We start from the raw sequence: 27,513 nt of genomic DNA on the forward strand, positions 1-27,513 counted from the left end.
GCAGAGCTGGGATCATCAATTGCTGTCTCAAAAAAGGCCAGGCTAGGGTTGCCTTCAAACTGCACACTCACAACCACCTCTGGCCACAGTTATGGCTGAGGATGTAGTGCTTGTCGTAGTTGAATCAGTACTTGATTGTGCTGAAATAGCCATCTTCACCTCCTTGTCTTCCTCCTCCTCTTCTGAGCTACTCAGCTGTGTGTCTCTAGGTTCACACCAAATTGTATCTCCAACCTCATCGCAATCCTCTTTGTCACCTCCACTCCTGGGGCTTAACATTTGGGGATGAGGGTCTAGATTCTGCTGGGACCCTACTTTGTCCGATCCCGGATCCAACTCACAAAGATTTTGGACATCGGTTCAGATGCTTTCCTTTTCTTGTGTCTGGGAATCTTTGGAGCAAAGCTCTGATGCCTATGGAATAACATGTGTGAAAATCTCTGCAGACTCGCTCATCTGTGGTTCTCCACAGTTAGTTGGGCAGTTGGAGAGCTGTGATAAAGGGGGAAACAAGGGTAAATGGGGTGCTACCTCTGAAGACTATACTGTGTGGGAAGTTGAAAATGAGCAAGAGGAGGAGAGGCCACTTAATAAAGCACTTTCCAGATAATGGAACACTTTCTCATTCTGGCCCCCATCTCCAAGGCGTATAGCTATGCAGCTGACAAAGAGAGTGGAGTAGCCTATCCAGTAACAGAAGTTGTTAGTTTTTTGTGGCTAGGACAAGCTGGTGTTTGTTAAGTAGAGCTTTTAGTAACCTTAGCATCTATCCCATATTACCTTGATCACCACTTCCTCTTTCCACCATGATTTCGGGATTTCCTACTCATGTTTTTGTGACCTATTGAAAAGCACAACTAGCACTTTGGAACATGAGCAGTGCACTAATTTGGCCCTATTTAGAAGCTTAAATAGGACTTTGGAGTGTGAGCACTGAGCAGCACTAATTGTGCCCTATGTTAAAGCACATCTAGCAGTTTGGAGCATCAGCACTAATTTGGCACTATTTAAAAGAACAAATAGCAGGTTTGAGTTGGAGCACACAATTAGCTGTGGCTAGATTATCATATGCTGTGTTGTGGCACACAACTAGGTTCCCTACACTGCACTTTCCTATTCTACAATATTACTCTCCTATCTATCTCTCTCAACTACTTGTGATTAAATGCCTACTGTAGCTAAAATAACTGTCTAACAGTGCCTATCCTAAGCTTTAAGGGTAAGTTCACACACTGTATTTTTTTACGCTGAGTTTTTGTGCGTTTTTTGCCGCCAAAAAGGCACAAAAAACGCACCCGTGGCAAAAAACGCGTAAAAAACCGCATGCATTCTTAACTACGTTTTGGTACATTTATGGCTGTGTTTTGCTGCGTTTTTGTTCACTGCGTTTTTATGCATTTTTTTTCAGGGAACAATGGCAATAAAGATTGGTGAAGGAAGAAAAAAAAAAAGGTCTGATGTCATTTCTAGAGATGAGCCACCCCCCTAGCGTTCGAGTTCAGTTCGGTTCGCCAAACGGAAGCTCTGTTCAACAAACGTTCGATGAACCGTTCGACGAACCACTCAGACCCCATTGAAAACAATGGGAGGCAAAGACAAACACATAAAAACACATAGAAAACATTTTCAAAGGTGTCCAAAAGGTGACAAAAAACTCCCAAGACACCACAAACACATGGGAAAGTGACAAGGACATATCCTCATGCGAAAACAAAAGAGCTGGACAAGTAAAAAGAGGAAAAAACACAGATATAGGCATGTCATGCCCTCCTAAAATCATGTAAAACACCGCAAGAGGACTCCAAGCAGAGTTTAACTTTTTTCCAAAAATTGGGCCTCACACACCACTTCAGTGGCATCACTTGTGCCACAGTTGCAAACTGGATGTGTTAATTAGCATCAAGCATATTCAAAAATAAGCCAGCCTTAACTGTCCCCATGATGACACTGGGGTAGGTAGCAAAGTCTTTGCTGAACCATGACTTGTTCATCTTGGCTCATTTTTAAAAACACCGCAAGGGGACTCCAAGCAGAGTCTCCCTTTTTTCCAAAAATTGGGCCACACACAACACTTCAGTGGCATCACTTGTGCCCCAGTTGCAAAATGGATGTGTTGATTAGCTTCAAACACATTCAAAAATATGCCAGCCTTAACTGTCCCCAGGATGACACAGGGGTAGGTAGCAAAGTCTTTGCTGAACCATGACTTGTTCATCTTGGCTCATTTTTAAAAACACCGCAAGGGGACTAAAAGCAGAGTCTCCCTTTTTTCCAAAAATTGGGCCACACACAACTTCAGTGGTATCACTTGTGCCCCAGTTGCAAACTGGACAGGTTGATTAGCATCAAGCACATTCAAAAATATGCCAGCCTTTACTCTCCCCAGGATGACACAGGGGTAGTAAAGTCCTTGTGGATCCATGACTTGTTCATCTTGATGAACGTTAGTCTATCCACATTGTCACTGCTTATCTGTCAGCACACACCCAGCAGCACTGAAGACACGTTAAGAGACAACGCTGGCTGCGGGACACGACAAGATCTCCAAGGCATAAGTGGCGAGCTCAGGCCATTTTTCAAGATTTGAAGCCCAAAATGAGCAAGGCTCCAGTTGCAAAGTCATGGCATCGATGTTCATGTGGAGATACTCCTGTATCATCCTCTCCAGCTGTTGACTATGTGTCAGACTTCTTGTCTCCTGTGGCCTTGCATTGGATGGTCTAAAAAAATTATGAAACGATTCCATAAAATTGCTGTTACCAGCACCAGATACGGTGTTGCTGGTACAGTTTGACTCATAATGACGAGACAGTCCCATGTTTGGCAAGTTACAACTGGGAGATTCACTCCGTGCACCACTGGTGTTTGGTTGAAAAGCCGAGCTACGATTGTGTAACAACTTCTGCTGATACTCCTGCATACGTGCGTCCCTTTCTATGGCTGTAATTATTTCACCAAATTTGGACTTGTACCAGGGATCTAAGAGTGTGGCAACCCAGTAGTCATCACTACTTCTAATTCGGACAATCTGAGGGTCAAGTTGTAGGTAGTGCAGCAAGAAGGCGCTCATGTGTCTTGCGCATCCATGCAGACCAAGTACTTGCTGTGTTTGTGGTGGCAAGGTGATAACCATGCTTTCTTCCTCTGACATCTCCCCCCAACCTCGAACAACCGAAATTTGACCAAGCTCTCCCTCATCTGGCTGAGTCTTCCATGCCCATCGCCGGTTCGTCCTCCATTTCTTCCTGGCCCCCTGCACCTTCCTCAACAGTTTGGCTGCTACCATGCGCCCTTGTTAATCCCTCTCTCCCACCGTCCCATGCCTGCTGCCTTGGTGATGCAGAACATCTGGACCTTGCAGATCTTGGTAGCCCTTCCGCATATGAATCCACCTATACTTCCTCCCCTTCCTCTTGTACCACCCCCTGACTCCGAATAGTGTTTATAGTGTGCTCCAGCATGTAAATGACTGGAATTGTCATGCTGATAATGGCACTGTCAGTGCTAAACATATTCGTCACCATGTCGAAACTGTGCAGAAGGGTGCATAGGTCCTTGATCTGAGACCACTCCAGCAGCGTGATCTGCCCCACCTCTGCATCTCGTTGGCCCAGGCTATACGTAATAACGTATTGCACCAGTGTTCGGCGGTGCTGCCACAGTCGCTGCAGCATGTGGAGAGTCGAATTCCAGCGTGTCGGTGCATCGCATTTCAGGCGATGAACCGGCTGGCCGAAAGATTTCTGGAGCGATGCAAGTCGGTCAGCTGCGCCGGTTGAACGGCGGAAGTGAGCAGAGAGTGACCGTGCCCTGTGCAGAAGCCCATCTAGGCTGGGATAGTGGGTTTAAAATTGCTGGACAACAAGATTCAACACGTGAGCCATACAAGGCACGTGTGTCACCTTGCCCCGGTGTAGGCCGCACCCAGGTTTGCAGCATTGTCGCACACAGCCTTCCCTGGCTGCAGGTTGAGTGGAGACAACCATTTACTAAACTCAATCTCCAGAGCTGACCACAACTCCTCAGCTGTGTGACTCTTATTTCCCAGACATTTCAACGTAAAGACCGCCTGATGCTGTTGAGCCCTGCTGCCAGCATAGTAAGGAGGTGTGCGGGATTCCTCGTGTGCAGTTAAAACGCGGGTGGCCTGACGAGGCAGGCTTGGGGCGGAGGTGGAGGACCCAGACGAGGTTGAGGAGGCAGAAGCAGTGGAGGAACTTCCACATACAGAAGATTGATGCACAAGTCGTGGGGACGGCAAGACTTGTACAGCAGACCCTTCTCCATCTTGCACCATAGCTACCCAGTGCCCAGTCAGCAACATGTAACGTCCCTGTCCATGCTTACTGGTCCAAGTATCGGTGGTGAAATGCACCCTGTCACACACAGAGTTTCTCAAGGAAGCAGTGATGTTGTGTAGCGCAGGCACACCGTTCTTGGAGAAGTAGTGGCGACTGGGCATCTGGTACTGGGGCACTGTGACGGACATAAGGTCTCAAAAATCATTTGTGTCCACTAGGCGGAAAGGCAGCATTTCTGTAGCCAACAGATTGCAGAGGGTAAAAGTCAATCTCTTAGCTTTGTCATTGCTCGGAGGAAATGGCCTTTTAATTGTCCACATCTGAGGGATCGAGATCTGGCTGTTATGCGGAGACGGTGTGGAGTAGGGTGTCCATGGAAAACTGCTGGTCTGAGAGGAAAGTTCAGGCAGAGACATGATATTGCCTTCATCCAAAGTTGGTGCTCTCGATGTCTGAGAGAGCTCTACAACAGCACCTGTTTCCCCTCCCAAAACAACTGATGACCTGCCAAGCAAACTGCCTGTTGCAGTTGAAGAGTTGGAAGGTCTGCGTAGGAAAATATGTGTGACAGCTGTCCCAACAGTCATAGAGGAAGAAGAGCATGTGGATGCACTTGAAGGGGCAGACGGTGGTTGGCCCGCTACACTAGGCCTCATTGTAGCACAGTGAGCCTCCCACTGGGACTTATGCTTGTTATTCATGCGATGGTTCATGGAGGAAGTAGTCAAACTAGTGAGTTTTTGGCCTCTACTTACAGATTGGCGACAAAGCCTACAGATCACATGAGTTGGGTGATCCTTTGCGATGTCAAAAAAGGACCAGGCAAAGCAACTATTAGAGCCCATGCAACCTGCAGAGCCAGTGCTCAGGGGCAGAGTTGTGGCTGAGTATGCCGTTGTTGACGTGCTTCCAGTACTCCGTTTTTGTCCAGAAAGGCACAAGCTAACCTCATCGTTAGTCTCATTTTCCTCCACCGCCTCTGCTGACCTCCTCGAGTGCCTGACTGTGGGTTGACAGTAAGTGGGATCTAGAATGTCATCATCAACCGTTGTGTTTGCACTCCCCTCGTCCCCAGACCTAATCTCTTCCTGCCCAAAATGAATAGTTAAGTTGTCATTCCAATCAGGTATCTGAGTCTCATCATCATCAGTATGTTCCTCATTGTCTCCACCAAGAGGTGTTACAGTTTGGGAATGAGGGTCTATGTTATGTTCAGAAACTTGGTCATCAGGGCCTGAATCTGACTCACAAAGATTCTGGGCATCACTGCAGACCATTTCCTGGTCTGCACTCACTGTAGCTTGGGAGCAGACCTCTGATTCCCAGGCTATAGTATGACTGAACAGCTCTGCAGACTCAGCCATCTCTGTTACAGCATACTCTGTATGGGCAGGGCAGGTGGAGACTTGAGAGCTGTGAGAAAGCAAGTGCGATTGGGGTGACAACTCAGAGGACTGTTGTTTTTTGGATGTTAAAGTTGAGGTGAAGGAGAGGCCACTTGTTGGAGCAGTTGAGATCCATTCAAGCATGTTCTTTTTTTTTATCATCTACCTTTGTTACAGTTGTTCGGTTTCGTAAAAAAGGGAGCACATCAGATTGTCCACGGAAAGTAGTAGACATCTTTCTTTTGCTTGAGGATGGCCTTTCTTCAGCAGATGTTACTGTAGCTTTGCCACCTCCCCCACGGACACAAACTTTTTTTCCCTTTCCAACACGCCTGTTCCCCTTTCCACCAGCATCTGTCCTTTTGCCACTCATTTTGTTTGTGACCAGATTGGACACTTAAAATGTCATAGCAAAAATGAAGAGGTGGTGTACAATGCAGAGGTGGTCTAGCTTTATTGACAGCTGAAGAACCAACACTGACTATCCCTGACAATGAAACTATGGCCCTAAAACTGGCAGCCCTTTTTGCAAATTAAAATTGCGTAGCAAAAATGGGCAGGTGTGTAGAATGCAGAGGTGGTGTACCTTGCGTGGCTCCAGAGGAATACTAAGTTAGTATCCCAGACACTTTTTGTATGCCACTAAGTGTCAGCAATGTTTGCTATAAAAATTGCGTAGCAAAAATGGGCAGTTGGGTAGAATGCAGAGGTGGTGTACCTTGCGTGGCACCAGAGGAACACTAAGTTAGTATCCCAGACACTTTTAGTATGCCACTAAGTGTCAGGACTGTTTGCTATAAAAATTGCATAGAAAAAATGGGCAGGTGGGTAGAATGCAGAGGTGGTGTACCTTGCTTGGCACCAGAGGAACACTAAGTTAGTATCCAAGACACTTTTTGTATGCCACTGAGTGTCAGCACTGTTTGCTATAAAAATAGCGTAGTAAACATGGGCAGGTGGGTAGAATGCACAGGTGCTGTAGCAGGACAACAAAGGAAGCCTCAGTTTCTATCCCTGCCAATGAAAAAATGAAGCAAGGAATTGCCTGTAGCCAGACGCTGTTATCTAAAGCCCTGAACAGTATTGGCACAGACCTGCCTAGCAACAATGCTTATGAATGACTGTAATGCAGCCCTAAAAAGGGCTGAAATTATAAGTAGTCCCTAATCCCTAAAGCGCTGTGTAGATTGCACTGTATGTCTATAGCGCACACAGCAGCAGCGGGAGCGGGAGCAGTGACTGTCACCCACCCGCAGCAGACAGATAATGGCGGCGACGGGGAAAATGGCTGTGTCTTATAGGGCAAGGACATGTGACATGCACAGCCTATGACACATGCCCTTGCTTGTCTGGCAAAAATCCACTTTGCTGTGTGTGTGTGTCTGTGATTTGCTGACAGCCTGGATCGCCCCACTGTACGTGCAGTTAGGAAAAAAAAAAAATGGCGATCGGCATTCTTTCAGCACTCAGTAGCAGCACTGATCTAAATTCCGTCCCTTCCACACACTATACGCTGAATTTTGATAATATCATGATTCACAGTGACTCACACTATTACAGTGTGAAGCCAGCTAGTAACTTTGTACACTTTTTGTTGATCCAACCGTTTTCGAACGTAAGTTGAACTACCGAACTATTACCAAATCGTTCGAGTTCATCGAACGACTCGAACACCCCCCAAAATCACTCGAACATGAAATTGGCGAACCTCGAACATCGCTCATCTCTAGTAATTTCCTTCTTCAATATGTTCTTCATTTTCCACTAATGTATGCAGGAGAACAGACAGCTGCAGAACTACAAGGCTCAGCATACTCCATCCACTAATGTATGCAGGAGAGCAGAAAGCAGCTGCAGAACTACAAGGCTCAGCATCCTCCATCCAGGACTGTATGCTGGAGTTTTTTGCCCAAAACAAAAAGACGTGGGCTTTGTCATATTTTGTAGCCAGGTACAGCAGGCCAGTACGGGCTGCCCCCATTCCCCAGCTGACTATTTGTACCCAGCTAGGAACCAAAAATATATGGAAGCCCTTTTTTTTTTAAATTTTCACAATTTCATGAAATAATTAAAAAAAAAAAGATGTGGGCTTCGCCCAATTTTTGTGTCCAGCCAGGTACAACTAGGCAGCTGGGGATTGGAATCCGCAGCGCAGGGTGCCCATGCTTTCTGGGCACCCCCCGCTGCGAATTGCAGTCTGAAACCACCCCAGAAAATGGCGCTTTCATAGAAGCGCCATCTTCTGGCGCTGTATTCAACTCTTCCAGCTGCCTTGATGTCGGGTGGCTCGCTGAGTAATAATGGGATAAGGATTAGCTGTGTATTGTCAGCTGGCCCTAAGCCCGAAATTCATGGTGTCACGCCAATATTAGACATGGCCACCATGAATTTCTAGTAAAGATAAAAAAAACACAACACACAGAAAAATATTTTTATTAGAAATAAAACACAACACAATTAGTGACTCTATCTTTATTGAAATAAAGAACCCCCCCATCCGCAGTAATCCTGGGTCAAGGGTCCCGTGCCGTCCAATCCAGATCCAGGATCATCTGATCGGTTTGCTGGAAGGCAAAGCGATCAGATGATGTCAGTTTCAAGGACGTGAATTACATCACACATCAGCTGATTGTATAAACGCCGTTTATACAATCAGCTGATGCATCAGTGCAAAAAAAAACAAAAACAACCACATCTGTGCAGACTCCCGTTCGATGCAGGACCCAGCGGTAATCAGCTGATGAAGTATCCTGACCGCATCAGCTGATAGTTTAAGCCGGTCGGGTGGTAAAAACCCGGCCTCACCGCTGGACTTATACAATCTGCTGATTCTATCAGGTGACCGCATCAGCTGATCAGCGGCAGGTCCTTCAGCTATCGGACATGCCAGGGAGTCTGCACACAGCCAGAACAGGGGTGGCGGTACTGGGAATAGGAGCTGGGAGTGGACTTACTGTATCCCGGGAGTCTGAAGACAGGTGAATATGAGATTTTTTTCTACTGTTCCCTTTTGATTTTGCAGCTGGTTCCCCCTTCATCTGGATATGGCGCCGCACGGGAGTGGACATGGCACCGGACGGGAGGTGGAAGCAGCGGTGGTGGTACCGGGAGGATTCACGTTTCTTTGGTTACCAACAGAAGGAATCCTTTTCCTGTACATGTCACTGTACTACCCACTCCTTGCGTTTATAGCTGCGTTTTTAGTCATAGAAACTATGCAGCTATATTTGCAATTTGAGTTTTTCATTGCGTTTTTGAACATCTCATTGAACTCAATGGGTGGAAAAAGCAGTGAAAAACGCAAAAATAATTGACATGCTGCGTTTTTGTGGGCACCACAAAAATGCAGCTAAAAAAACCCGCTGTGTGCAGACAGCAAAAATGAAAACTCATAGACTTTGCTGGGGAAGCAAAGCCATGCAGTTTTCTGAACAAAAATGCACCCGAAAAACGTGCAAAAATGCCGCGAAAAACGCACTGTGCACACATAGCCTAACAATCATAAAATGGTGCCAACACCACGTCTGCATTTTACGGTATATTCAAAGGAACATGTGACATAAGTAGCGAATGACACAAGCCCTTGTGTGTGAACGTTGTGAATGTTTTCTGTGCTCTGATTGGCTGCAGGGAACATCTTATATGAAGTTAAGAGAACAAAAATCGCCATCCCTCTGACCTATCCCCACCTACTCCCCACATCAAACAACTTCCCCCACTGATCAAACAGAACCACTATAGTAGCCAAAGTAATATTAAACTTTTGGAAAAGCTGTAATCATGTACCGATCGAAACCGAACATCGCTGACTTTTCGGTCAAATGTTTGGATAGTTCAACTTTTTAATTTTTAGATAATTTCCGATCAAGATCGTTCATCTCTATTCTTGATCTGCATTCACTGTTTATCTCTTGGAGACAAGATGCTGAAAGATAGAGGTACAGATACAGATACAGCAGACCTCAACTGTTTTGATCTAAATAAACCCGTGATTTATGGTAAAACAATTGTTACAGAGCTCTTGTTACAAATCGGCGCCGCTGTAGCCGCAAGCAGCCTGCTGCGGTTCCAGGTGCACCCAGGCGCCGGCCGCTGTTTTTGGTCATGCCTTGGGTCATTCAGCTGGCTGCTTTTTCCTCCATGTCTAAGTGTGGAGAGGCGGCTAGTGCGCATGCGTGTGTCAATTTACCCCAGCCAGACCCTAAATCCAGTGTTTCGTTTTGTGAGCATGCTAAGCCTGATAGTGCCATTTCTGAGGCTAAGTCCTCGGTTCAGGCTACTGAGCATGCTCCTACACTTAGTGCGAAAAGCTTCTTTGCACAGGTACTTGGACATCGGGCCGTGTCTAAGTCCTGTGTTGTGCCTACTGAGCATGCTCAGGCAGATAGTTTGATTTCTGAGACTGTTGTTCAGGCTACTGAGCATACTCAGGCACTTAGTGCATCAGAGGCTGGGTCCGGTAAGGACCTCACTGGGCATGTCTGTGAGGCGGCAGGCCCTGATAGGCCATCAGGCATTAGATGTTCTGATGATGTGGCCACTCCAGACAGGCTCGCGGAGGCCCCCTCCTATGACCTAGCACCCCACCATTGGTCATCAGGTAATGACTGGTGAAGTGTTTGGGGTGTGGTTGCAATGAGATCACAGTGAAGTGGCGGTTCTATATAGGCCAATGGTGATGTCACTGATGATGTGGTACTTTGCTATTGGCCCCTGGAGGTGCCATTGTGGTCAACCCTGGGTTTGGGGCAGACCTAGGTTATAAAAGGGACTGGAGACAACTTGGATGTGTGCAGTCTTCACTTATCCATTGCTTTGTGCACTCCTCCATGCACTGAGTCTCTTTGCGACCATAACCACTAAATTGGAAGCGGTAGGCAGGGATATGCGTCCAGTGCTTGTCATGCCAAGACACCCGTGGCTCAGCACGGTAGGGTTATGTGCTGTACATCCACCTCCTACCATCCAGTCCTGCTAGTGCAGCCCAGCTGCTGCACCACCTGTTCTCCTCGTATTGGCTTCCCAGTCGAAGCTACCGGTGTGATACACACATGGCCAGTTGAGAGTAGAGTTGAGCGCGGTTCGCGGTTCGAGGTTCTCCAGTTCGCGGCTCGAGTGATTTTGGGGGCTGTTCTAGATCGAACTACAACTCGAGCTTTTTGCTAAAGCTCGATAGTTCTAGTTACGTTCGAGAACGGTTCTAGCAGCAAAAAGCAGGGCTTTTTACAGCTACAGTGTGCATTAGCCATCGCTGGCAGCCTGCCAGAAGCTGGTAACCAAGATAAACATCAGGTATCCAAGCAAAGCGCTTTGGTTAGTAACCCGATGTTTATAAAAGTTACGTGCAGGAAGCCGACACTTCCCCGCTCAGCTCACTCCGCCCCCTCCTGCACGCGGCATGTACACACACACACACACACACACTTACACTCACCTGTCCCCAGCCAAGCAGTCCACGACACTGACGTCATCCTGGCACTCTGCACACATGGTCCCGCTCGGCTTACGTGTGGTGATGAAGTCCCGACCTCAGCGCTGTCACTGTCCTCCATGGCCGCCGCTTGTCACATCACCTTCTCTCGCTTCCGACCCGAGACTGACTAGCGGTGACGTCACGGGCCGCTCGCGATACTTGGCTGTGAAGGCGGCGGTCATTGAACTCAGTGACAGGTGCTGTTAGCAGTGCAGGACATCAGTGCAAGTAATGTACCTCGCTGACAGCAGCACTTGTCATCCCCTGCAGTGACCTGGGCTGACCCATTGATGTTAGCTCAGGTCACTGCACTGCTCTCCCAGCCAATGGGGAACATCCTGCTCTTCATTGACTGGGACAGTGTGGATCGTCATGGCAACCCCTTGGATTACACCAGACATGGATTTGTTTTTCTTTCTAATAAATTGGTTAAAGAGTGAATTTATTGGGGAGTGTTTTTTCAAATAAAAATGTGTTTGTCGTCTATTTTTTTTTATTACTGACTGGGTTGGTGATGTCGGGTATCTGATAGACGCCTGACCTCACTAACCCCAGGGCTTGATGCCAGGTGACATTACACATCTGGTATTAACCCCATATATTACCCCGTTTGCCACCGCACCAGGGCGCGGGATGAGCTGGGGCGAAGCACCAGGATTGGCACATCTAATGGATGCGCCACTTCTGGGGCGGCTGCGGCCTGCTATTTTTAGGCTGGTGAGAGTCCAATAACCATGGACCTCCCTAGTCTGAGAATATAAGACCCCAGCTGTCTGCTTTACCTTGGCTGGTGATCCAATTTTGGGGGGACCCCTACGTGTTTTTTCTTTAATTATTTATTTAATTTAAAATAAAAGCGTGGGGTGCCCTCAGTTTTGGATTACCAGCCAAGGTGAGGTTGCCAGTTGTGGTCTGCAGGCTGCAGCCGTCTGCTTTACCCTAGCTGGCTACAAAAATAGGGGGAACCCTACGTCATTTTTTTTCATTTTTTTGGCTAAATACAAAGCTAAGCACCCCTTAGTGCCACATGAAAGGCACCAAAGGGTGCAAAATTACAAAATGCAGGATAGTGGGACATTATGTGTCTTTCTGCCATTATAATGACAGAAAAGACTGATATGAAGTGCACAAGCACAAGAAAATCACCCGAGCGCTTTACGCTGTGAAAAGCAGTAGAAAATGGCACTGGAGTGAACATGTGATCGCCTCATTTAGGATGAAGCTATGGATCCTGGGTAAATTTATGCATTTACCCTCCTTCAGTTTTTTTGCAGTACACAAAAAAAACGGAAGGCACACGGATGACAAACAGATGACATACGGACCATCTACGGAACGGAAACGGATGCCACACGGATGCACCCGTGAAAAAAAATGGACTGTTTTTTTGAAGACCGCAAAAATGGATTGGTCGTGTTAATGTAGCCTTATTCTGATCTGCCGTTTATAAACAGCAGGCAGAAATAAGTGAATAACACCCCCCGGCGTCAGAAAATCTCCGGGGTTTCAGGGCTAGCTGAGACCCTGGAGATCATGATTCAGGACGGTTTTTCCGGTCCCCGCTCACGTGATCACAGGTATGCACCGTACACCGATGATCACGTTACAGTAAATGACAGCGCCGGTAAAAAATTATTTATCTCCCATCTGGCATGAACAAACATGATAAATCTCCTCCCCGGTCCCCTCCGGTCCCCCGGTGTCGCCAAAGTGCCCCCCTTGATGCCCTCCCAGAAATCCAAGATGGCCGCGCTCACAGCAGCGCGCCGGCCGCATTGACCCTACTCCTCTGATTTCTGTCGCATGTGCCATGACACATGCGACAGAAAACTCCTCCCCAGGCCCTGCCAGGTCACCCCCTATAACCCCACCGGTGTTCCCTGGTGTGCCATGGTACCTGTGCAGCGTTGATCCCCCCACGGCCCTCTCCTTCACAATAGACGCTGCCGCATGCACAGAGCGGCTGTCAGCTCAGCTTCCTGTGTTCAGACACAGTGAGTGGTGGTTTTGCATCTGTAAGCTAAATGGGCGGCATGGTAGCTCAGTGGTTAGCACTGCAGTCTTGCAGCACTGAGGTCCTGGGTTCAATTCTCACCAAGGACACCATCTGCAAGGAGTTTGTATGTTCTCCCCGTGCTTGCGTGGGTTTCCTCCGGGTACTCCAGGTTCCTCCCACACTCCAAAGATATACAGCGCTATGGAATTAATAACGCTATATAAATGAATAAATTGTTATTATTACTGCAATGCCCTGCTCATGAGGTAAGGAACATAATTGATCAGGAGAGCTATATACTACATTTCCAAATGGAGGGATTTGCTTTTATAGTTTCCCTGCTGAATGACTACCAAACATGAGAGTCCGTTATACGCCACAAGAAAACACATCTAAATAGCGAGCTCTGTTGTTAAGTATTGATTCAGCTGGATAACTGGACTTAAATGGGTATTCCATCTCCAAAATCCTATCCCCAATATATAGTAGGTGGAATAGCAATAATATCAGCAAATACCAATATTTGGAAATGTAGAATAGTTCTCCTGATTAGGCATGCCCTTACCTCATGAGCAGAGCATTGCAGCTTTGGTAGCAACCATTACGACATGGACTCTGCTGCTGTGGACCCGGGGAGAGTGAGTGCAGATTCATTGCACCCACACTCCTCACATGAAGAATCTGCACTCCTAGAAAATGGGGGATACGTTCCCTGAGTGTCTCCCCCCCATATTCTAGATGGTCCAGAGTCATTGTGGGACCCCTTTATTTCTTTTCTTACAATAAATTGGTGAAAGAGGAAATGTTTTGGGGACTGTTTTTTCAAATAAATTTCTTTTGTCGATTTTTTTTTTGTTAGTACTAACAGTTTATGATGTTGGGTATCTAATAGACGCCATGACATCACAAACTGCTGGGCTTGATGTCAGGTGACCTTACAGCTAGTATCAACCCGATTTATTACCCCGTTTGCCACTGCACCAGGGATGCGCCACGTCTGGGGTGCCTGCGGCCTGCTATTTTTAGTCTGTGAAGGCCCAATATCTATGGACCTTCCCACCCTGAGAATACCAGACCACAGCTGTCCGTTTTACCTTGGCTGGCGATCCAATTTGGGGGGGACCCTACTTTTTTTGTGTAATTATTAATATTTATAAAATAATTATAAAAAAAGAGCCTGGGGGGACCTCCACATTGGATCCCCAACCACGGTAAAGCTGCCAGCTGTGGTTTTCAGGCTACAGCCGTCTGCTTTACCCTAGCTGGCTATCAAAAATGGGGGGACCCAACGTCATTTTTTTTTTAACTATTTTTTAAATAGAAAAAATTAATGGGCTTCCCTGTAATTTGATTGCCAACCAAGGTAACGGCAGGCAGATGGGGGTGGCAACCCATAGCTGTCTGCTTTATCTGCGCTGAGAATCAAAAATACCGCGGAGTGCTACGTCATTTTTTTTAAAGATTTATTTTTACAGCACTGTGATGTCCAGCAATCAAAATACAGGGAAGCCCATTTTGTTTTTAGTTATTTAAATAAATAATTAAAAAAAATATATATGGGCTCCCGCTGCATTTTTTGTATTGCTAGCTAAGGGTAATGCAAGCAGCTACTGGCTGCTAACTAGAGATGAGCGAACCGGTCCCGGTTCGGCTCGAGGTCGGTTCGCCGAACGGACGTCCCATTCGAGTTCGGTTCGTCGAACGTTCGACGAACCGAACTCGAGCCAATAGGAAACAATGGCAGGCAATCACAAACACAGAAAAACACCTAGAAAACACCCTCAAAGGTGTCCAAAAGGTGACAAACAACTCACAACACAACACAAACACATGGGAAAGTGACAAGGACATATACTCATGCGAAAACAAAACAGCTGGACAAGGAAAAAGAGGAGGACACACAGATATATGAGTATATGCAAGGAAACATCAATTCCATTATTGTGCAACTTGAGCCCTGCTCATTTTAGGCTTCCAATCTGGATAAATTGCCTGAGCTCGCCACGTACGCCTTGGGGATCTTGTCATGTCCTGCAGCCAGCGTTCTCTCGGAACCTGTCTTCAGTGCTGCTGGTGGTCTGCTGGCAGATAAGCACACGCGTCTGTCCACTGACAATGTGGACATGGCTCTCAGAGGACTTTTCTTCCCCTGGGTCAGCCAGGGGACGGGAAAGGCACGCGTATTTTTGAGAGTGCTTCATGCAAAGCATCTTTTTCATCTTGAAAATTGGGTCAACTGATGCCAGTCAAGTGGGGTGTGTGTGGCCCAGTTAGTGGCAACGAGGGAGACTGTGGTTGGAGTCCCCTCGCTGTGTTTCTAAAAGAACCAAGATGAACAAGTCATGGCTCTCAGAGGACTTTTCTTCCCCTGGGTCAGCCAGGGGACGGGAAAGGCACGCGTATTTTTGAGAGTGCTTCATGCAAAGCATCTTTTTCATCTTGAAAATTGGGTCAACTGATGCCAGTCAAGTGGGGTGTGTGTGGCCCAGTTAGTGGCAACGAGGGAGACTGTGGTTGGAGTCCCCTCGCTGTGTTTCTAAAAGAACCAAGATGAACAAGTCATGGCTCTCAGAGGACTTTTCTTCCCCTGGGTCAGCCAGGGAACGGGAAAGGCACGCGTATTTTTGAGAGTGCTTCATGCAAAGCATCTTTTTCATCTTGAAAATTGGGTCAACTGATGCCAGTCAAGTGGGGTGTGTGTGGCCCAGTTAGTGGCAACGAGGGAGACTGTGGTTGGAGTCCCCTCGCTGTGTTTCTAAAAGAACCAAGATGAACAAGTCATGGCTCTCAGAGGACTTTTCTTCCCCTGGGTCAGCCAGGGGACGGGAAAGGCACGCGTATTTTTGAGAGTGCTTCATGCAAAGCATCTTTTTCATCTTGAAAATTGGGTCAACTGATGCCAGTCAAGTGGGGTGTGTGTGGCCCAGTTAGTGGCAACGAGGGAGACTGTGGTTGGAGTCCCCTCGCTGTGTTTCTAAAAGAACCAAGATGAACAAGTCATGGCTCTCAGAGGACTTTTCTTCCCCTGGGTCAGCCAGGGGACGGCAAAGGCACGCGTATTTTTGAGAGTGCTTCATGCAAAGCATCTTTTTCATCTTGAAAATTGGCTCAACTGATGCCAGTCAAGTGGGGTGTGTGTGGCCCAGTTAGTGGCAACGAGGGAGACTGTGGTTGGAGTCCCCTCGCTGTGTTTCTAAAAGAACCAAGATGAACAAGTCATGGCTCTCAGAGGACTTTTCTTCCCCTGGGTCAGCCAGGGGACGGGAAAGGCACGCGTATTTTTGAGAGTGCTTCATGCAAAGCATCTTTTTCATCTTGAAAATTGGGTCAACTGATGCCAGTCAAGTGGGGTGTGTGTGGCCCAGTTAGTGGCAACGAGGGAGACTGTGGTTGGAGTCCCCTCGCTGTGTTTCTAAAAGAACCAAGATGAACAAGTCATGGCTCTCAGAGGACTTTTCTTCCCCTGGGTCAGCCAGGGGACGGGAAAGGCACGCGTATTTTTGAGAGTGCTTCATGCAAAGCATCTTTTTCATCTTGAAAATTGGGTCAACTGATGCCAGTCAAGTGGGGTGTGTGTGGCCCAGTTAGTGGCAACGAGGGAGACAGTGGTTGGAGTCCCCTCGCTGTGTTTCTAAAAGAACCAAGATGAACAAGTCATGGCTCTCAGAGGACTTTTCTTCCCCTGGGTCAGCCAGGGGACGGGAATGGCACGCGTATTTTTGAGAGTGCTTCATGCAAAGCATCTTTTTCATCTTGAAAATTGGGTCAACTGATGCCAGTCAAGTGGGGTGTGTGTGGCTCAGTTAGTGGCAACGAGGGAGACTGTGATTGGAGTCCCCTCGCTGTGTTTCTAAAAGAACCAAGATGAACAAGTCATGGCTCTCAGAGGACTTTTCTTCCCCTGGGTCAGCCAGGGGACGGGAAAGGCACGCGTATTTTTGAGAGTGCTTCATGCAAAGCATCTTTTTCATCTTGAAAATTGGGTCAACTGATGCCAGTCAAGTGGGGTGTGTGTGGCCCAGTTAGTGGCAACGAGGGAGACTGTGGTTGGAGTCCCCTCGCTGTGTTTCTAAAAGAACCAAGATGAACAAGTCATGGCTCTCAGAGGACTTTTCTTCCCCTGGGTCAGCCAGGGGACGGGAAAGGCACGCGTATTTTTGAGAGTGCTTCATGCAAAGCATCTTTTTCTTTTTCAAAAGGGGAGGTCAACCGATGCCAGTCAAGTGGGGTGTGTGTGGCCCAGTTAGTGGCAACGAGGGAGACTGTGGTTGGAGTCCCCTCGCTGTGTTTCTAAAAGAACCAAGATGAACAAGTCATGGCTCTCAGAGGACTTTTCTTCCCCTGGGTCAGCCAGGGGACGGGAAAGGCACGCGTATTTTTGAGAGTGCTTCATGCAAAGCATCTTTTTCATCTTGAAAATTGGGTCAACCGATGCCAGTCAAGTGGGGTGTGTGTGGCCCAGTTAGTGGCAACGAGGGAGACTGTGGTTGGAGTCCCCTCGCTGTGTTTTTAAAAAAACCAAGATGAACAAGTCATGGCTCTCAGAGGACTTTTCTTCCCCTGGGTCAGCCAGGGGACTGGAAAGGCACGCGTATTTTTGAGAGTGCTTCATGCAAAGCATATTTTTCATCTTGAAAATTGGGTCAACTGATGCCAGTCAAGTGGGGTGTGTGTGGCCCAGTTAGTGGCAACGAGGGAGACTGTGGTTGGAGTCCCCTCGCTGTGTTTCTAAAAGAACCAAGATGAACAAGTCATGGCTCTCAGAGGACATTTCTTCCCCTGGGTCAGCCAGGGGACGGGAAAGGCACGCGTATTTTTGAGAGTGCTTCATGCAAAGCATCTTTTCATCTTGAAAATTGGGTCAACTGATGCCAGTCAAGTGGGGTGTGTGTGGCCCAGTTAGTGGCAACGAGGGAGACTGTGGTTGGAGTCCCCTCGCTGTGTTTCTAAAAGAACCAAGATGAACAAGTCATGGCTCTCAGAGGACTTTTCTTCCCCTGGGTCAGCCAGGGGACGGGAAAGGCACGCGTATTTTTGAGAGTGCTTCATGCAAAGCATCTTTTTCATCTTGAAAATTGGCTCAACTGATGCCAGTCAAGTGGGGTGTGTGTGGCCCAGTTAGTGGCAACGAGGGAGACTGTGGTTGGAGTCCCCTCGCTGTGTTTCTAAAAGAACCAAGATGAACAAGTCATGGCTCTCAGAGGACTTTTCTTCCCCTGGGTCAGCCAGGGAACGGGAAAGGCACGCGTATTTTTGAGAGTGCTTCATGCAAAGCATCTTTTTCATCTTGAAAATTGGGTCAACTGATGCCAGTCAAGTGGGGTGTGTGTGGCCCAGTTAGTGGCAACAAGGGAGACTGTGGTTGGAGTCCCCTCGCTGTGTTTCTAAAAGAACCAAGATGAACAAGTCATGGCTCTCAGAGGACTTTTCTTCCCCTGGGTCAGCCAGGGGACGGGAAAGGCACGCGTATTTTTGAGAGTGCTTCATGCAAAGCATCTTTTTCATCTTGAAAATTGGGTCAACTGATGCCAGTCAAGTGGGGTGTGTGTGGCCCAGTTAGTGGCAACGAGGGAGACTGTGGTTGGAGTCCCCTCGCTGTGTTTCTAAAAGAACCAAGATGAACAAGTCATGGCTCTCAGAGGACTTTTCTTCCCCTGGGTCAGCCAGGGGACGGGAAAGGCACGCGTATTTTTGAGAGTGCTTCATGCAAAGCATCTTTTTCTTTTTCAAAAGGGGGGGTCAACCGATGCCAGTCAAGTGGGGTGTGTGTGGCCCAGTTAGTGGCAACGAGGGAGACTGTGGTTGGAGTCCCCTCGCTGTGTTTCTAAAAGAACCAAGATGAACAAGTCATGGCTCTCAGAGGACTTTTCTTCCCCTGGGTCAGCCAGGGGACGGGAAAGGCACGCGTATTTTTGAGAGTGCTTCATGCAAAGCATCTTTTTCATCTTGAAAATTGGGTCAACTGATGCCAGTCAAGTGGGGTGTGTGTGGCCCAGTTAGTGGCAACGAGGGAGACTGTGGTTGGAGTCCCCTCGCTGTGTTTCTAAAAGAACCAAGATGAACAAGTCATGGCTCTCAGAGGACTTTTCTTCCCCTGGGTCAGCCAGGGGACGGGAAAGGCACGCGTATTTTTGAGAGTGCTTCATGCAAAGCATCTTTTTCATCTTGAAAATTGGGTCAACTGATGCCAGTCAAGTGGGGTGTGTGTGGCCCAGTTAGTGGCAACGAGGGAGACTGTGGTTGGAGTCCCCTCGCTGTGTTTCTAAAAGAACCAAGATGAACAAGTCATGGCTCTCAGAGGACTTTTCTTCCCCTGGGTCAGCCAGGGGACGGGAAAGGCACGCGTATTTTTGAGAGTGCTTCATGCAAAGCATCTTTTTCTTTTTCAAAAGGGGGCTCAACCGATGCCAGGCAAGTGGGGTGTGTGTGGCCCAGTTAGTGGCAACGAGGGAGACTGTGGTTGGAGTCCCCTCGCTGTGTTTCTAAAAGAACCAAGATGAACAAGTCATGGCTCTCAGAGGACTTTTCTTCCCCTGGGTCAGCCAGGGGACGGGAAAGGCACGCGTATTTTTGAGAGTGCTTCATGCAAAGCATCTTTTTCATCTTGAAAATTGGGTCAACTGATGCCAGTCAAGTGGGGTGTGTGTGGCCCAGTTAGTGGCAACGAGGGAGACTGTGGTTGGAGTCCCCTCGCTGTGTTTCTAAAAGAACCAAGATGAACAAGTCATGGCTCTCAGAGGACTTTTCTTCCCCTGGGTCAGCCAGGGGACGGGAAAGGCACGCGTATTTTTGAGAGTGCTTCATGCAAAGCATCTTTTTCTTTTTCAAAAGGGGGCTCAACCGATGCCAGGCAAGTGGGGTGTGTGTGGCCCAGTTAGTGGCAACGAGGGAGACTGTGGTTGGAGTCCCCTCGCTGTGTTTTACATGCTTTTAGAAGGTCATGACATGGCTTGGAGGTTGACTTTCAGCATCTGCATACTGTTGGCTACCAAAATGCTGCCTTTCCAACACCTGTGGTTATAGACAATGAGGAACATACTGATGAAGATGAGACGCAGATACCCGATTGGGATGACAACTGAAATATTCGGTCAGGGCAAGAAGAGGCTCGGTCTGAGGAGGAGGGGAGTGCAAACACAACAATTGACGATGAAGTTCTAGATCCCTTCTACTGCCAACCCACAGTCAGACACTCGAGGAGGTCAACAGAGGCGGTGGAGGAGGATGCAACCGACGACGAAGTTACCTTGCGCCTTCCTGGACAGAGTCGGAGCACTGGTAGCACGTCTACAACTGCATCCTCAGCCACCACTCTGTCTCTGAGCATTATTCGGGGTGGATAAACAGGTCGCATGACCTCTAAGCCTTGCCTAGCCTGGTCCTTTTTTGACATAGAAAAAGATCGGCCAAATTATGTGATCTGTAAAGTTTGTCATGGTTCTCTTAGTAGAGGTCAAAACCTCAGCAGTTTGACAACTTCTTCCATGAATCGTCACATGAATAAATATCATATGGCCCGGTGGGAAGCTCACCGTGCTGCAATGCGGCCTAGCGGAGCGAACCATCCACCGCCTGCCCCTTCCAGTGCATCCGCGCGCTCGTAGGCTAGGACTGTGGGGACAGCTGTCACACCTGTTTTTCCACCCACAACTTCCACCACTGTAACCGCAACAGTCAGTTTGCTTGGTAGGTCGTCAGTTGGTTTGGAAGGGGAAACAAGTGAGTGTGTACAGCTCTCTCAGACATCGATAGCACCAACGTTGGATGAAGGCAACATCATGTCTCCGCCTGCACTTTCCTCACAAACCTGCATTTTTCCAGGGACACCCTACTCAACACTGTCTACACACAGCAGCCAGATCTCTGTCCCTCAGATGTGGTCAAATAAAAGGCCACTTCCTGCGACCCATGACAAAGCGAAGAGGTTGACTCTATCCGTCTGTAAGCTTTTGGCTACCGAAATGCTGCCTTTCCGCCTAGTGGACACACAGGATTTTAGAGACCTTATGTCTGTCGCTGTGATCCAGTACAAGATGCCCAATCACCACTGCTTCTCCAAGAACAGCATGCCCGCGCTACACCAGCATGTCGCACACAACATCACCACTTCCTTGAGAAACTCTGTGTGCGACACGGTGCATTTCAACACAGATACTTGGACCAGTAAGCATAGACAGGGTCAATACATGTCACTGACTGGGCACTGGCAAACTATGGTGAGAGATGGAGAAGGGTCTGCTGTCCAAGTCTTGCCGTCCCCACGAGTTGTTTCAATCCTTCTTCTGTATGTAGAAGTTAATACACTGCTTCTGCCTCTTCAACCTCGTGTGGGTCCTCCACCTTGGCGCAAACCCTGTGTGGTCAGGCCACCCTTCCTTGTAACTGCGCACAAGCACAACCACACACCTCCTTACTATGCTGGCAGCAGAGCTCAATGCCATCAGGCGGTCAAAGTTTTACTTTGAAATGTATGGGAAATGTGAGTCACACCGCTGAGAAGTTGTGGACGGTTAGCTCTGGATACCGAGTTTCATCAATGGTTGTCTCCACTCAACCAGCAGCCAGGGAAGGCCGGGTGCGACAATGATGCAAACATAGGTGCGGCCCTTCGCTGTGACAATGTGACACACATGGCTTGTGTGGTTCACGTGTTGAACCTGGTTGTCCAGCAATTTTTAAAGCACTATCCTGGCCCACATGGCCTTCTGCAGAGAGCACGGTGTAACTCCTTCCTTGATCCACACACTCAGATGGGCTGTTAATGATAGGCTACAGGGAAGCCACTCACCAAGCAGGACCCCTAGAACCCTGAAACCCTTTAACCCCTATACAGGGATTAGGAATTACACAGGGCCCAAGGTGATTAATACCTGTGGAAGGCTGCAGTTCCAGAGAATAGTAGTCAGGCAGGGTCAAAACATTAATTGAGGAACAGGAACAGAATGGGACAGCCAGGACTTAATCAGAAAACAAGCAGAGGTGAAATGCGGATCTGCCAACAAGGTACATAAACAGCAAGCAGGAAAAGTAGTCAGGTAGCAAGCACACAAAATCATAAAACTGAACTGGGGGTAAAAGTAACCAGAGGTCATAGCTATGTCTGGCAGTGGTCTGCAGACAGGATGGGCATAAAAAAGGGTGTGGTGTCTTCCCATTGGTTGTAGCTGAATGATGGTATTTCATCTGTGAGATACCCACCAGCTACATTCAGCCAGAGATTCTGCATCTGTCAAGGTAATGCAGCCCAGTGGGTGAGCATAACCTGCGTCCACCTGCGCCGCTGGCATCGACTCCTCTCCCATCATCAGCACTATTCATGAAAGGAACACGTTGTCACCTGGCGACCGGAGTACAAATTGACGGAGCGGACTCCGTTGGTGACTTAACAGCCGTGTGCGGCAATGATGCAAACCTGGCTGCGGGCCATCCTCAGGGCAATGTGACACACGTGCCTTGTATGGCTCACGTGTTGAACCGAATTCTCCAGCAATTTTTAAAACACCATCCCGGCCTACATGGCCTTGTGCAGCGGGCACGCTCGCTATGTGCTCACTTCCATCGTGCGCACACAGCAGCTCAACAACTTTCATCACTCCGGAAGTCTTAGGGTCTGGCAGTTAAACGCCGGAAATGCGATGTTCCGACACGCAGGAATTGGAATCTGCACATGTTGCAGCGTGTGTGGCAGCACCGCAGAGCCCTGCTGAAATACGGTATGACATATAGCCTGGGATAACTTGATCAAGAGGTGGTGCAGATCACGCTGCTGGAGTGGTGTCAGATCAAGGACCTATGCACCCTGCTACACAGTTTACAAATGTCGACGAAGATGTTTAGCACTGGCAATGTCATTCTCAGCGTGACAATTCTGGTCATCTACATGATGGAGCACACTGTAATTATTATTCGGAGTCAGGTGTTGGGACAAGAGGAAGGGGAGGAAGTACAGGAGGAGTCATATGCGGAAGGGATAACAAGATCTACGAGGTCCAGATGGTCAGCGGCACCTATGCGGCATTCATGGTGAGGGAGAGGGATTAACAAGGGCGCATAGTATCAGCAAAAAGTGTTGATGAAAGTGCAGGAGCCCATGAAGAAATGGAGGACGAACTGGCGATGGGCATGGAAGACTCAGCAGATGAGTGAGAGCTTGCTCACATTTCGGTTGTGCGAGGTTGTGGGGAGAGGGCAGAGGAAGGATTCACGATTCTCACCTCTCTGCCACCAACACACCAAGGACTTGGTCCTCCTGGATGCACAAGACACATGAGCGCCTTCTTGCTGCACTACCTACATGACCCTCGGATTGTATGAATTCGAAGTAATCCTGAATACTGGGTTGCCACACTGTTAGATCCCCGTTACAAGACAAAATTTGGCGCACTAATTCCTGCCATAGAAATGGACGCACGTATATAGGAGTATCTGCAGAATGTGGTACGCAATCTTAGATCTACTTTTCCACTAAACACCAGTGCTGCACAGAGTGAATCTCAACGCTTTGTCATGGATAGGAGGAAATGGTCTTTTACTTGTCCACATCGGAGGGACCGAGGGATGGCTGCTCTGCTGAGATGGCGTTGAGTACGGTGTCCCTGCAGAGTTGCACTTTTGGTCATATACCAAAATGAGTTGAAAAAGGACAGATGCTGGTGGAAAGGGGAACAGGTGTGTTGGAAAGGGGAAAAAAGTTTTGGTCCGTGGATTTGGTGGTTAAGCAACTGTAACATTTGCTGAAGAAACACCATCTGTTACAGTGGGACTGGCAGATTTGGATAAAGTGGTATATACTATGTTACCGCTATATAACGAAAATTAATAAGAAAAGAAAGAGAAAGGTATATATCCCCATCAGCAGTCAGTGTCCACCGTGCTCTCAGATGGAAAAGGAGAGGTTGGCAACTGGAAGGTTTGGTGGAGGATACAGAGCTGTGTGGCTATGAAAGTAATAGTAGCCTGAACGAAGTTAGACACCACTCGGATCTTGAGACTGGGAGCCCTGTTAGCGTCACAGGGTCCACACGCCCACCCAGCCCAGGAACTCCCTGTTAACATCACAGGGGCCATTCAGTACGCTGACCGTGTGCGTAGGGGCACACCTGTGGACAGCAGGCGCATCAGCAGCAGCAGGCCTGTTAATGCCACTGGGCTGCACAAGCAGGACTGGTAGGACAGGAGCTGGTCTTAACCGTTCTGCGTTACCAACTGTGGTGGTGGCCTGCATCGACACCCTATCCCTGCCTACCTCTGGCCTAAAGCCGCAATGGGTTCAACACATGGAGGTGTGCTCTTTCGTAGCATAATAGAAGACTGCACACCTCCTTGTTGGCTCCAGCCCCTTTTATAACCTGGGTCCGCCCCAAACCAGGGTGAACCACAATGCACCTCCTGGAGACAAAAGTAGAGTGACACGTCATGAGTGGCATAACTAGCGTCCTATTTGGAACCGCAACTTCAATGATGACCTCATGGCTGACCCAAACACCTCACCAGTCATCGTCTGACCATCAATAATGCGGTGACAAGTCATAGGGGTGGGCCTCTGCAAGCCATTCGGGAGGACACCTGATGCCCTGTGGTCTATATGGGACCCCCACATCAGGGGCAGGGCCAAAGAGTTCATTACCGGACCTAGTCTCTGATGCAGGAAGTGCCTGAGCATGCTCAGTAGCATGAAATACAGTCTCTGAAAAAAGACTATCAGCTTTAGCATGGTGTCTAGGCACAAAACAGGACTTAGACCCGGCACGGAATGCAAGCACCTGTGCAAAGAGGCTTTTCACACTTAGTGTGGGAGCATGCGCTGTATCCCAAAATGAAGACTTAGCGTCAGGAATAACACAGTCAGGCTGAGCATACTCACTAGGCGAAATACTGTAATTAGGCTGCAGCTGGGGTAAATCGGCACACGCATGCGCACTAGCTGCCTCTCCACACTTAGACGTGGAGGGGAAATTGCTCTTGGAGATGCTGTCTATGAACAGAAGGAAAAGCTAAAGGAAGCCTGACTTTCTATCCCTCCGAATTATGAAATGCAGCAATGAATTCCATGAGTTTGCTATAACATTAGCGTAGCAAAATGTGCATGAGGGTGTCATGTAGAGGTGCTATAAATAGCTTGTCACCAGTGGGGCACTAATGGAATACAACAGCCAGTTCTATGATGCCACTAAATGTCAGTATTTTTTGCTATCATTATAGCTTATTAAAAACAGAGCAGGAGGGTGTCATGTAGAGGTGCTTTAAATAGCTTGTCACCAGTGGGGCACTAATGGAATACAACAGCCAGTTCTATGATGCCACTAAATGGCAGTATTTTTTGCTATCATTATAGCTTATTAAAAACAGAGCAGGAGGGTGTCATGTAGAGGTGCTTTAAATAGCTTGTCACCAGTGGGGCACTAATGGAATACAACAGCCAGTTCTATGATGCCACTAAATGGCAGTATTTTTTGCTATCATTATAGCTTATTAAAAACAGAGCAGGAGGGTGTCATGCAGAGGTGCTAGAAATAGCTTGTCACCAGTGGAGCACTAATGGAATACAACAGCCAGTTCTATGATGCCACTAAATGGCAGTATTTTTTGCTATCATTATAGCTTATTAAAAACAGAGCAGGAGGGTGTCATGCAGAGGTGCTAGAAATAGCTTGTCACCAGTGGGGCACTAATGGAATACAACAGCCAGTTCTATGATGCCACTAAATGGCAGTATTGTTTGCTATCATTATAGCTTATTAAAAACAGAGCAGGAGGGTGTCATGCAGAGGTGCTAGAAATAGCTTGTCACCAGTGGAGCACTAATGGAATACAACAGCCAGTTCTATGATGCCACTAAATGGCAGTATTTTTTGCTATCATTATAGCTTATTAAAAACAGAGCAGGAGGGTGTCATGCAGAGGTGCTAGAAATAGCTTGTCACCAGTGGGGCACTAATGGAATACAACAGCCAGTTCTATGATGCCACTAAATGGCAGTATTTTGTGCTATCATTATAGCTTATTAAAAACAGAGCAGGAGGGTGTCATGTAGAGGTGCTGCACATAGATTTGCAGTAGTGTGAATAGACAAAAGTCCAATAGCCACGTTTAGGATGCCACTAGGTACACTGACTGCTAGTATAATGGCTGAGTTAAAAAAAAGGTGGAGTGTGCAATGCAGGCAGACGTGCTGCAAATATCTTTACAATAGTGTGAATAGACAAAAGTCCAATAGCCACGTTTAGGATGCCACTAGGTACACTGACTGTTTGCTAGTATAATGGCTGAGTTAAAAAAAGGTGGAGTGTGCAATGCAGGCAGACGTGCTGCAAATATCTTTACAATAGTGTGAATAGACAAAAGTCCAATAGCCACGTTTAGGATGCCACTAGGTACACTGACTGTTTGCTAGTATAATGGCTGAGTTAAAAAAAGGTGGAGTGTGCAATGCAGGCAGACGTGCTGCAAATATCTTTACAATAGTGTGAATAGACAAAAGTCCAATAGCCACGTTTAGGATGCCACTAGGTACACTGACTGTTTGCTAGTATAATGGCTTAGTTATAATGAGTTGGAGTGTGCAATGCAGGCAGACATGCTGCAAATATCTTTCCACTAGTTTGAGTAGACAAAAGTCCAATAGCCACGTTTAGGATGCAACTAGGTACACTGACTGTTTGCTAGTATAATGGCTGAGTTAAAAAAAGGTGGAGTGTGCAATGCAGGCAGACGTGCTGCAAATATCTTTACAATAGTGTGAATAGACAAAAGTCCAATAGCCACGTTTAGGATGCCACTAGGTACACTGACTGTTTGCTAGTATAATGGCTTAGTTATAATGAGTTAGAGTGTGCAATGCAGGCAGACATGCTGCAAATATCTTTCCACTAGTTTGAGTAGACAAAAGTCCAATAGCCACGTTTAGGATGCCACTAGGTACACTGACTGTTTGCTAGTATAATGGCTGAGTTAAAAAAAGGTAGAGTGTGCAATGCAGGCAGACGTGCTGCAAATATCTTTACAATAGTGTGAATAGACAAAAGTCCAATAGCCACGTTTAGGATGCCACTAGGTACACTGACTGTTTGCTAGTATAATGGCTGAGTTAAAAAAAGGTGGAGTGTGCAATGCAGGCAGACGTGCTGCAAATATCTTTACAATAGTGTGAATAGACAAAAGTCCAATAGCCACGTTTAGGATGCCACTAGGTACACTGACTGTTTACTAGTATAATGGCTTAGTTATAATGAGTTGGAGTGTGCAATGCAGGCAGACATGCTGCAAATATCTTTCCACTAGTTTGAGTAGACAAAAGTCCAATAGCCACGTTTAGGATGCCACTAGGTACACTGACTGTTTGCTAGTATAATGGCTGAG

This window comes from Anomaloglossus baeobatrachus, chromosome 1 (assembly GCF_048569485.1).
Source record: "Anomaloglossus baeobatrachus isolate aAnoBae1 chromosome 1, aAnoBae1.hap1, whole genome shotgun sequence".
Lineage (NCBI taxonomy): Eukaryota > Metazoa > Chordata > Amphibia > Anura > Aromobatidae > Anomaloglossus > Anomaloglossus baeobatrachus.